The sequence below is a fragment of the Cydia fagiglandana genome, chromosome 20 (genome assembly GCF_963556715.1).
Source record: "Cydia fagiglandana chromosome 20, ilCydFagi1.1, whole genome shotgun sequence".
Classification (NCBI taxonomy): Eukaryota; Metazoa; Arthropoda; class Insecta; order Lepidoptera; family Tortricidae; genus Cydia; species Cydia fagiglandana.
In genome coordinates this window covers 4252559-4262745 of record NC_085951.1, presented here as the reverse complement: position 1 = coordinate 4262745, position 10187 = coordinate 4252559, and positions in this window count along the sequence as shown.

Below are 10187 nucleotides of genomic sequence, written 5' to 3'. Positions count from 1 at the left end.
GTTAATGTTAAATGATCTACTGGGTCACTTCAACAGACATACTTTACTCATAAGCAATCAGTTTGGTTTCACAAAGGGCCGTTCCACGACCGATGCTGCTTCGGTACTTATTAAACATATTTATGATATTTGGGAAAATTCTTGTGATGCAATTGGCATATTTTGTGATCTTTCTAAAGCATTTGATTGTGTGGATCATGGAACGCTCATTTTGAAATTAGAACACTATGGTCTGTCAGTAAATGCCCTAAACTTTATGTCTTCTTACCTTAGCAACAGAACACAAACAGTTGTTGTAAACAAAACCCGGTCTAGCGGTACTGTAGTCCAATTAGGAGTGCCACAAGGTTCTATTTTGGGTCCATTCCTGTTTTTGGTTTATATAAATGATTTGCCATGTGTAGTAGAAAATCTTTGTGAAATTGTTCTTTTTGCTGATGACACATCATTACTTTTTAAGGTTGATCGTAAATCTACCGATTACAGTGTAATTAACAGCACACTCGTTAATGTACTAAACTGGTTTACTATGAACAATTTGCTTCTTAATGCTAAGAAAACTAAATGCATTCGATTTTCTTTGCCGAATGTTAAACCAGTCGATACTAAGATACTTTTGAATAATGAATGCTTAGTGATGGTAGATAAAGCACTGTTTCTTGGTTTAACATTGGACAAAAATCTACAATGGAGTCCTCATATAAGAACACTAGCAAACAAATTAAGTTCGGCCGCTTACGCTGTGAGGAGAATTAGACAATTGACTAATGTTGAGACAGCTCGCCTTGTTTATTATAGTTATTTTCATAGTGTAATGTCATATGGTATTCTGGTTTGGGGCAAAGCAGCTGACATACAGACTATATTTGTCTTACAAAAGAGAGCCATTCGTTCTATATATAATTTAAGGGTGCGTGAATCATTAAGAGAATTTTTTAAAGAAATTAATATTTTAACTGTAGCTTCCCAATACATATATGATAGTATTATTTATGTTGTTAAGAATCTAGACTCCTTCACTAAGAATTCTGATGTCCATAACTATAATACTAGAAATAAAAATAAGCTTGCTATCAGAAAGTTTCGTGTTCGTAAAGTACAGAAGTCATTCGTTGGGCAATGCATTCATTTTTATAACAAGTTACCTGAGGATGCTTTAAGATTACCCTTTCCAGCTCTTAAGAATTACTTAAAAAAGTCATTGATGTTGAAGGCTTATTACAGAGTCGAGGACTACTTGACAGACAAACATGCATGGTCCAAACCAGAAACTGTAATAACGACAAGTAGCAATTAAAAACATTGTATTATGTGTAGAGTTAAAGGTGACTCAGCTCAGGTAAGAAAGCACATCAAATTGTATGAAAGCATCTCATAACAATCAGTTAGATTCATATAATATGTATTCTCATTTCTTTTATTGATTTTATTTTCTTTTCCTTTTGTAAGATTTGATTTGTTTTCTGAAAGAGCTACGTATTTGTGATTTCATGTGCATATATGTTTATTTTTTATATCAAATTCTATAAAGTTATGTACTCACTGAGTATAATTGCATGAATTCTATAGTAACTTAAATTGTATTAATTACTCGTAATGCATGTTAATTATAAGATGTAATAATGTTTTGAAAAGATGTGTCCCGCCGAGTTTGTTGCCGGTCCCATATTGGGATACCCTCCTCCAATTGAGGGGGGATTTAAATCTTCTCGGGGCAGAGGTGTACGGTTGGAGCCGGTAAATTTATTTGACGTTCATAAGCGCATTGTAATATGCCTACTTGAATAAACTATTTTTTATCTTATCTTATCTTATCTTTACTGTCCATCGGCATCGGTGGACCTTATGCCTTTTGTAATAAGGTTTACCGATGGACAGTTAACAGGGTGGGCGATGGTACCTACGTATAAATAAGTATTTGACTAAGCTATATGTGACGTTCCACGGAAAAAGGTACCTTATGGCGGCTGGTACTTACGTCGCATAGTGCTGGAATAATATTAGAGCGGCGTTAATAATAGCGTAAGCGCCAACCGCCATAAGGTACCTTTACCCGTAGGACGCCACATATGGCCATATGTAGGTACATAAGTAGGTATATTCAGGACAAATTGAAAGGGAATGGAAGGTAATACGAGTATTACCTACTGTAGTTGAACTTAAATGAATAATGAGGATAATGCACAAAATTGGTATCTTCGAGGTAGGTAAGTAGCTGTCGGGTAATAAATCTTGTTTTGATTAATTTACTCCTAAAATTTTCCTGTGTTGTTAAGAGTAGGTACCTATTCATCATCATCATCATCATCATCATCATCTCAGCCATAAGACGTCCACTGCTGAACATAGGCCTCCCCCTTGGACCTCCATTCGTGCCGCTTGGAAGCGACCCGCATCCAGCGTCCTCCGTCGACCTTAACAAGGTCGTTTGTCCATCTTGTTGGTGAACGTCCTACGCTGCGCTTGCTAGTCCGTGGTCTCCACTCGAGCACTTTCCGACCGAGTAGGTATTAGGATCTTATTATCAAATTACCCACTAGTCCCCCTACGAGTAACATACTCGTGAAGTCGTGAACAAAAAAGCAAATTTAACCTCAATAATTCAAGAAAAACACGATTTACTAAATGACGAAAATTTCGCGTTAGAATTGGTTCTTGTTATGCGACTTTTGACAAATGTTGCATGTTAAAAAGTTTTCGCGTAATAATGTGACGAGTTCAGTGTTGCCACATTTCGCCATAATTCCCACTATTCGTCACTTTATCTAACGTAATCTTTATTGCGTTGAGTATATTATGAAATTTAGTGTTTTTTAGATGAACTAGTAACCTCGGAATATTTGATATTTGATATTTGATATTTATTGGAATATGTTATTTGGAAACAATGTGTATCACACAAGAATACCTACCTACCTATTAATACCTACCTATTAATATTATTAATATTATACCTATTATTTTTTTTGGGTTTCTTTTGTTTTACTTGTACCATGAATAGGTAATTAAAAATCTGCTCATGTAAAATTGTAAGTAGAACCTTGAATACTAGACATAAACTTTGTCTGAAATATACCAACTTACTACCAAGAAAAAAAGAAAACAAAAAATTATGATCTATGTTGGCCTCGAAATGACGACTTTTATAGATATTTGCCATAACAAATGATTATACAAATATACAAACCAAATGACCACTTCAATGTCCATCGGTGTAGCTAAAACGGTGATTGGCAATTATAGCATCTATTAGCAATTTACTCCGAATCAGTGAAACTAATGTGTGCGATCAAATCTGATACGTTAAGTGGTCGATTTATTTTGGGAACTTTCACTAAGCTTTTATTTTCACTTAAAAGCTTTAATGATGAATTGGAAAGATTCGTTTTGAAAGAATAAGATGCGAGATAAAGAAGAAAAGATGCGATTGTCTTTTTTTCCCTTCTTGATTTTGAAATACAAATAAAATGAAGAAAAAATTGCTTTCAAAAACATAGAAGTATAAGTGCAAAAACTTACCCCAACTGACATTCCATAACATGTATGCGCAATCGATTCTAATTATGCAGGTGTTACAAAGATATGGGCGCCATATCTAATCCTACTAAAATTTTATAAATAAAGTTATATTTTGAGAAATAAACACTTATGAGATTACATAAATTACTAAAAGACATAAATAGGAATATAAAACTAAAACTAACTACAATTAAAATTTTATTGAAATTTGGATGTTTGTTACAAAAGAATGCAAAAAAACAGTTGAATCGATTGATCATTGTAGGTATACTCGTACTAAAGGATGACTCACGTTAGACCACATGATCACAAGCATCACATGATCGCCTGTCATGTCATAGAAAAGTAAGCGACGTAAGCTACAGCCAAAGGGGATAAATAGAGGGCAAAATTTAGTACTGACAGCATTGTGGTATTAATGACTACGCGGGCTGAGACTAATAATTTCTAATTACCAAAGTCTTGTTAATTCCTCGATAGCGTTAAGGAAGAAGCTAATAACTTTACGGAAGCCATTCTTTAAATTTGTATTAGCTTATAGGAAACTTATTATCCTGCAAATCATATTCTCAGGGGATAAATTGAGAGCAAAATTTTGTACTTACGGCGTGTGGTCACTTTAAGAGCCCTTCAACGTATATCGTGACGAATCCAGCAACATAAAAACTAGTCTGATGTATTTAAAAGGTACTTAAATACACAATACAGTACGTAACGGCCCCCTTTTTTTCAATATCTTTCGTCAAATTTAAATAATCACGATTATTTAGCTGTGGCGCTAGTGTGCACGTTGAAGGGCTCTTAACGACTACGCGGGCTGAGACTAATAATTTCTAATTACCAAAGCCATGTTAAATACTTCTTCGATAGCGATTAAAGAAGATGTTATACACGGAAGGTATTCTGCACGGTACATCGATAAACATCTAGACATGAAACTTGTAGGGCTGGATCCAATCGGACTTCCTACTTTCACATATTTACTGGTCAAGTGGTTACATTAAGTTTTAGTAATTGTTTATCTTCCACTGGCGTAAACTGGTTAGAAAATCGTCTGGTTTCTTGCTATTTATTGTAGACATTTGAGTAAGGAATTATCAGGGCAAGCGGAGCTCTTGACTAGAGTTCGAACAAGAAAGCATTTTTTAAATATATTTTAAAGGAATATAAATTAGGTTCTAAATTGTCGATGAAGGTGGGGTAAAAGCCGATCCGTTTCTATAACAAAACAAGCAACTAAAATTAAAGTAAGTACTTAAAATAAATGATATGGTATCTATACATTGTGTAGTAAGAAAATACATATATTCCATAATAAATTTATTCAGAGAAGAAAATCGACGTTTTTATGAAATTGCCGCTCATTATCCTAATATTTAGCTATGCTGGGAATCAGTACTAAAATACTAGTAATTAGAACTTAGAAGGTATTAGAAACCTTAGTACCTAGTTTACTATCGCTTAACAAAGCAAATACTTTAATTTATAACTATCTTAGTATCTTGGTATCTTCAAAAGTGTAAGTGACCTAGCAATAACATACGTAACAATAATATTTATTGAAAGGTGTAAAATAAACCCTACCGTCTGACGTTTAAGGTTGATTATTCTTCTTAGTATTTTTAGCAGTTGTGACCTTATTCAGCGGTAACCAGACAAAGAAGTGTAAGCGGCAATTACCATGTTGCTTACACGCCGTAAAAATGTATTTGTATTGCAAAGTAACAGCAGGGCACAGACAAAACATCCTCCAGACTGAGCATAGTCACGCTACCCCCTCTGCCGCGCATACGGTAGTAGTTTTACTCCATGTTCGACTCGAAAGTGTCTTTGTGTGACGTCCGTGTCTTTGAACGGACCAATCACGGCACGGGATTTCGCTCACCTCGTCCCGCGCACCCCCGTTTTTTAGGCATCATCGGTTGCATGAAATAATTGCTCTAAACTCGGTCTAGAGGATTCCTAGTCTATGCAGCAGGGTAAGTGAGAAACAGAGAAAACTATCACCATAAATAAATGATTTTATTTACTTTTTCAAGCGAGCAAACAGTTTGTAGCTGACAAGTAGGTCCTCGTAAATATCCGGATACAATCTTGCGTTGATCCTATTTTAACCATAGGTACTCCGGTTAGGTTGGACGGGTATTAGTACGTAGTACCTAGGTTTGACATTTAAAAAGTGCGAGAACAAGTGAAACTTACTATAGGTACTTGTCGATGTTGATAAAATTATGACGTAAAACAGTACCGTCATGTACCCAATTTGTTTAAGTATTATAAAGAAAGTCTGGAGCGATTTTGATAGCCCGCGGAGTGAAAGTGTTATTTATACATCATTTCATAGAAGTTTGACGTTTAAAATAAAGCTTGCACTGCGTGGTCTATCAAAATCGCTGCAGACTTTTCTTGGTCTAACACTAATCGTTTTTACAATAAAATTTACTGAATTATTATTCGATGTAATTTTCATTATTGTGAATGATGTGGGATATCAGATAGTTACAGTTGCAATAAAAATAAATCAAAGTACGAGGGGTGGCTGAAAAGTAATCTACCTAGCCTATAAATAATTAAAAAATAATACTGGCCGCTATGAATTCGTGTTTATTGACTATTCTTTTTTCAAAATTTCAAACTTTTATTTGTCAGTTGCTCTTCATTTGTTTTTGGCACTCGAATGCATGCAACATGTCGCTAGAGAAAAATAATTTGCTCAAAATTGAGCAACGTTCAGAAGTAGGTAGTATGGGATTTGTCTTGAACTTGATCGAGCCATAGATTTTTACAGTATCTTTACCAATTAGGTAACTGTCACATATGATCAGTACAAAAATACAAAATGTCACTTGTCCAATTTCATACATAGCGTGAATCCTATGCGTGTCTAATCTTAATCTCGGCGACATAACGTCTTGTCAGATGTAATCCGCGATGACTGAAGACAGAAAAATAAGAAAACAATAGATTTATATGTCGAAAGCGTGCGACTGTGCGCCTGCGCGCTTCCTCGTGTGGTTAATGAATTACCTGCTCACAGTCGCGGAGTGGTCTAAGCGATAAGCGCCAAATTGAGATAAAAAGCTTAGTTTTATACCTACCCCTGATCATCATCACAGGCCTTTGCGTCTATTGCAGACGATTTATTTATTTTATTACTGTTTAGGTTTGGTGACTGTAGAGGCCGATGTGTGAGCGGCACGACCTCCCTCATTTTTGGCAAAGAAAGCTTGACAAAGCCCACCCTTAACCTAACCTAACCCTTATGATCATGTGACAATTCAACTGTATTAAAAGGAAAGGGGACGACCGCTTCTCCATACAAACGTAGTCCCTATGTTCCATGATATAATGGAAAATATTTTTACATAATTTGATGTACAGTCAGAAAAGTTATTACTGTTATTAGTTTAGCACATCTGTCTACAAATACAAATTCCATACAAAATGTTAAATGCTCCTAACTCTTAAAATAATAAAAAAATTAAAAAAATCAGACATAGCAGTGGTTAAAGGAGCATACATCAAATTATTAATATAAATTATAAAGCAAATTGATTAGTGAAGAAGAAGATTCCGTATCTATTTCCGTCCGCTCCATTCACTCTCCTGCGCCTTTTTTTTTATTTGGCGCCTTTTCTGGTGACTATGATCATAGGCTAGTCTGCACCATCTTAAAATATATAGAATACTCGCTCGCCACTCAGCACTTGCGCCACATTTTTCCAGATGTTTCTAAACAATGGCTGATCTCGGCGTGAGAGACGGAATTTACATAATATTTAGTGCATTTCCGACAATAACTGGGTGAACTGTTTTAAAAGTGAGTTAATTATCGACTCGGATTATAATTGAGAACAAGAAAAGTGTAAGATGTAAGTAGGAAGATAACCTTTATGATCTGATTAAGACAAAAAAAAAATATTTTGTAGATACGTCGATTCATTAACTTTTAATAACTTATGTTAACACATATTTATAGGCATCTTACAAATACTTATCTTAAAGTTTTTACGAAAGCGACTGCCATCTGAATTTCCAACCCAGAGGGGTGACACAGGGGTAAATTTATTGACGCTAAGTACCGTTGTTATTTATCCACCCAGCCGGCCTAACCAAGGTTACAATCGCTATCGCTTCGACAACGAAAAGCATTATGTCTCTCTATCACTCTTCCATATTAGCGCGACAGTGACAGTTGCGTTTCGATCGCTACGGAGCGTAAGCGATTGGCATCTTGGCTACGCGGGCAGAAATGAACAAAAGACTGTCAGTGTCAGGTGTCAATTGTTACCGTGATGAAATAGCCCCCTGGCCCTCACATGTTACTCAAGAATACGAAACGAAACGTAACAAAAATCCAAACTCCTCGATAATTTGCACACGGGTAACCCGATAATAGTGATAGTGATAAATGTACAGATCATTAGTGTTGATTATTCTTTACTTAAATAATTTGGCCAAGTCCGAGATAGCTCGAGGCATTTAGTGTTCCGTACGGCTGCCATCAGTTTGGCATTGACATAAACGATATCGTGAACGTAATTTACTTTCTATAGGTATATCTCTTTCGCACTAACATGTCAGTACGAGTGAGATGCATAGAAAGTAAATTACGTTCACGCCCACGGTAGCGTTTATGTCAATGCCAAACTGATGGTAGCCGTACCGCTCGCATCGTTACATTTTACAGAGGTTGTTTGCCTGTTTTTAGGATACCCTATTCAACTACACACACAGAACAATAGTACAAAGTGTCTAAGTGCGAAGGCCGAAGGCCGAACTTTAGCAAAATGTCATCGCTTTAGCACAGAGCAATAGTACAAGTGTCTAAATGTGAAGGCCAAAGGCCGACCTCCGCGTAGCCCGAAGGCCCGAAGCGTCCAGGATGTCAGTGCTTTAACACAGAACAATAGTACAAGTGTCTAAATGCGAAAGCCGAAGGCCGAGCTCCGCGTGGGGCCGAAGGCCCGAAGCGTCCAGGATGTTAGTACTTAAACACAGAACAATAGCATAAATATCTAAATGCGAAGGCCGAAGGCCGAGCTCCGCGTAGAGCCGAAGGCCCGAAGCGTCCAGGCTGTCAGTTCTGTGTTTAACCACTGACGTCTTGCAGGCGTCGGGCCTTCGGCCCTACGCGGAGCTCGGCCTCCGGCCTTCGCATTTAGACACTTGTATTAATTACCTGTGTTTAGAACTGACCTCCTGGATGCTTCGGGCTTTCGGCCCAATGCGACTTCAGCCTTTGGATCTTGCGACTTAGACACTTGTACTTAAAAATACTTGGAAAAGTTACGGGAGGCGCGCGTCTGTCGGACGCTTCGGATCTTCGAATCGCTCCTTCGGCCTTTGCATTTAGTTAGATTATTGTACTATTGCTTTGTTTTTGAATACCGAAGTCGAGCATCTCGCGAATGCTTGATGTATTATAATAATTTAGACTCTAAATTTTAGAATAAGGCCAAGCGCGCATCACGATTTTTTTGTCCTGCGATAATTTTGTCGCAGAAATGCAACGTATGTGTTTATATGTTAGTGCGCGCATATGCGACAAAAAAATCGCAGCGATTTTTAAATTGTGATTTGTCACATTTTTCCGCGATTGTTCGCGACGCGATTGTCGCAAAGTGAATTGCAGCATGCGGAGTTGTATGGCCCAGCGCGCACTATGATAATAAAATCGCACCCCGGCCGGACCTCAGTCGGCATTTCGCTCTCCAAACCCCAACATCTCGGCACCTGCATCTCCAATGGAGTCTCAAAATGAGACGCTAGATGTTGACCATTTAATTATGGAAATAGACGGGGATCACCTTTGTGTTATAAATGCTCAAAGTCATACAGCAATCGCATATTAAAGACACGTTTCATGACAAGCGACTGGTCGACTTTTTCATTTTCATCGCAGTGCGCGCAGTGAATTTTCTGCGATATATTACAGCGCGATTCTAAAATCGTGTCGCAAAAATTAAAATCGTGGTGCGCGCTTGGCCTATAATACCTTAAATGCCTATAACTCCTTTAATTTGAATTTAGAACTCATTATTTTTTTTATTCGATTTTGTTTCTAGTTCTATGCCATATATATAGACTTTAATATTATTTAACTGCAAAAACACAAGATCGGCGTACTTTAAATATTTCGTCAATTTTACCTTTGTTTCTAAAAACTGTGATATTTAACTGTCATATACTATTAATGTCTTCCAAAATTATTTTCTCGTAACAGGACTGAGGGGCTACCGCGAAAACCGTAATTCGCATTATTCGCAATTTGCGGGGATCTTTTTCTTTTACTCCAATGAAGGCGTAATTAGAGTGACAGAAAAAAATGCTCGCAATTTGCGAACTTCTATTTTCGCGGTTATAGCCCTGAATCTTGTTGCTCACCGATCCGTTCAAAAATATACATAAGTACTGAATATAATTAATAGATATTATAATTATACAATTAATACAGAAATGTAATGGTACTTAATGAAAAGGAATATTGTGTATATTGTTTCGACGAATCAGACACTCTCAATAAAATCTATACATGAGGCCAAAGCTGTTCATAAATATTAAATGACTTTATTATCTCTATACGCCTTACTAACTCTATGTGTCCTATTGTGGAAAAAAAAAACGGAATTCTTAATTTGAATTTTTCAGATTTTTGAGATGCCTAG